The 3,235-nt window shown below is 32.8% G+C and overlaps 1 non-coding gene across 1 annotated transcript; it reads left to right on the top strand.

Annotated features, from left to right (window-relative positions):
- The first annotated feature begins 2,250 nt into the window (after window positions 1-2,250).
- TRNAE-UUC lies at window positions 2,251-2,323 on the top strand. Its single transcript has one exon. It is a non-coding gene; the product is annotated as a tRNA-Glu (tRNA).
- Window positions 2,324-3,235: the final 912 nt, after the last annotated feature.

The raw sequence follows: 3,235 nt of genomic DNA, 5'->3' as shown, positions 1-3,235 counted from the left end.
GCAGCACTGTTTATAATAGCCAGGACATGGAAGCAACCTAGATGTCCATCAGCAGATGAATGGATAAGAAAGCTGTGGTACATATACACAATGGAGTATTATTCAGCCATTAAAAAGAATACATTTGAATCAGTTCTAAAGAGGTGGATGAAACTGGAGCCTATTATACAGAGTGAAGTAAGAAAGAAAAACACCAATACAGTATACTAACGCATATATATGGAATTTAGAAAGATGGTAACAATAACCCTGTGTACGAGACAGCAAAAGAGACACTGATGTATAGAACAGTCTTATGGACTCTGTGGGAGAGGGAGAGGGTGGGAAGATTTGGGAGAATGGCATTGAAACATGTATAATATCATGTATGAAATGAGTTGCCAGTCCAGGTTCGATGCACGATACTGGATGCTTGGGGCTGGTGCACTGGGACGACCCAGAGGGATGGAATGGGGAGGGAGGAGGGAGGAGGGTTCAGGATGGGGAACACATGTATACCTGTGGCAGATTCATTTTGATATTTGGCAAATCTAATACAGTTATGTTAAGTTTAAAAATAAAATAAAATTTAAAAAAAAAAAATTTTTTTTTCAATTTATATCGTTTGTTATGGCCAATAAAATTCTTAGCTGTTTCCACTTTGGACATTTGAGTTAAAATGTTAACATTTGGGGGTAAATATTGTTTTGGTCATATGAAGACTGCTGAGAAGGAAATGACAACCCACTCCAGTGTTCTTGCATGGAGAATCCCAGGGACGGGGAAGTCTGGTGGGCTCCATCTATGGGGTCACACAGAGTCGGACACGACTGAAGCAACTTAGCGGCAGCAGCAGCAGCCTTGTATAAGCTGAAACAGTTTTACACTGGGGAAAAAAAATTGGAAGGTAAATGTAAAGCAATGTGCCAATATATTAGTGAGATTTAAGCCATCTAAAAAAATGAGGAAAGAATGATTTTACACTTTTCTCCTCCTATTAAATAAAAACCTATAAACTAGAGATTACTTTGTTTTACTTTTTGAAAATACAGTCTAGTGCCTTGGGTGGCTTCTTTCTCAACACACAATTGATTCTAGGAATGACATTCACTTTGAACGTGGACAGCTGTGCCTTTGGGACAGAATCAGCTGTTTCACCTTTATCGTTTTGTACAACAGCTATGGTAGGAGAACTATTTTCTCCCCAAATTACCACTTAAGAGACCTAGAAAGCTAAACAATGTCATTTTGTATGTTTATAAAAGACAAAACAGTCTTTCTAATCTAAATCACATAGAGGGAAAAGGCAATTGAACTAATGGCATTTTTTTCACAGGGAATATACCACAAGTCATTAAAAATAGAGATGTAGAATATTTAAGGATATAGTTAAGATGGTGGTACACTGAAATTTTAAAAAAGGATAAAGATTTTTTTCACACTGCCAAAAACTAACGAAAAATTTTAGGAAGACTATAGATACAAAAGGTTTTTCAATGTGTTTTTCTTATCTCATTCGTTTTTGAGAAGACCTTGCATAAGAGATGGAACAAAACGTGCCTCACATGACTAGCAAATGCTGGAACAGATAGTTTATGCATTTGTTACTAAGTAACTTTTTCTCTTGGATCTAATAATAAATCACCATTGTTCTTTACCATTTGATTTGTAATTCTAATAAGCCAAGATGGTGTATTTATCCAACTGTAGATAAAAATTCAGTCATATAACTTCAGTGAACCAAGTGTGAACTATGTAAACATCATAAATGGAAAAAAATCATAAAATAAGGCTCAGTTAAGTATAATTTAAGTATAAATATATACCCAGTGTTGTACATATATTTCTTCCTTTTACTTCCTCCAGGTTTTCAGGTGGATTTAGTGATTATGAAATGAATATGACTAAAAAAGACTTAAATCAACAAGTAAACTACAATTATATATATTCATAAGCAATACATTTCTACAGTGCTCTGATGAGAATGTGTACCATTTTCCTTCAAACTAACCTTCCCTTAAACACAAAATTTGATAGTATTGTATTTGCTAACCTACATATAGTGAAGCATTGTTATTTTTATTGTTTATTAATATTTTATCAAATTTCTTGCTTAGAATGTTTTGTCATTGTCTTCAAGTTGGAATTATAATCTATATGCTACAATTTTTTCATACTGTCCCCTATCACTTTTATTAACACTTTATTAGTATTCCAAATGCTCAAAAACTTCCAAACTTAGCCTTTTTAAACCTGAAATTTGTTGAGAATTCCCTGGTAGTCCAATGGTTAGGACTCAGTGCTTTCACTGCCAAGGGCCCAGGTTCAATTCCTGGTCAGGGAACTAAGATCCCACATGCTGCATAGCCCTTCTGAATTAAAAAAAAAAAAAAAAAAAGCCCTGAAATTTGTTTACCTATGTACTTGAGGGGGAAAAGAGGGCTATTATTGTGTTGGCCAATTAACCAGAATTTTTTATGTAATTTACAAATATTATTTATTAGAATGTTGACCTTCCTATAATTAGAAAGTATAATTCTAAACTGTTATAGCTTTCTTTCAAACTATTTTCAGGGGATTGTTATATGGTTAAATATAAATTACTATGAGGAAAATAATGGATTAAACTTTAACCTAAATATATGAGGTGTTAAAAAGTAACAATACCATCCATAAAAGAATGTACTATAAATTTCCTAAGAATTTTTCCTATTGCGTTTCTAATTCAACCTGAAAAAATCAATTTGCACACAATTTTTAGAAGTTCAGCTATTTGATGATGTATCATAAATATGTATTTTTCTCATATCTTGCTCACAAAATGAGTAAGAGTCATTATATCCCCTTTATGCATAAGAGAAAATGGAAATCCAATGAGGTCATGCCTCTGCCTCAACATTTAGATACAAAATAGCTTCATTGTCCATGTTTCTCGGTTTGCTGATATTTTCACTTCAAAGAAGTTCATAATCACAGTTTCATACCTGAAATAATCATAGTCTAGAAGAAAGTTTAAATGGAAATGACCTTTAATATTCATATTATACTTCGAATGATCACCATCATTAGGTGTATATCATTTTCACAGGGGCATGTGAATAGTTTACAGGCTGGCAAATATTTTTTGTTGAAAGAAAATTACTTTAAACCTATAAACAAAGTATTTACATTTTACTCAATGCTCTTCTATCTCTAGATTATTTTTAATAATAAAACTTAAAATATATAACTGAACTGTACATAATATGTGGCAATG

The sequence above is a fragment of the Bubalus bubalis genome, chromosome 2, assembly GCF_019923935.1.
Source record: "Bubalus bubalis isolate 160015118507 breed Murrah chromosome 2, NDDB_SH_1, whole genome shotgun sequence".
Lineage (NCBI taxonomy): Eukaryota > Metazoa > Chordata > Mammalia > Artiodactyla > Bovidae > Bubalus > Bubalus bubalis.
This window is presented reverse-complemented; position numbering and strand designations above follow the sequence as displayed.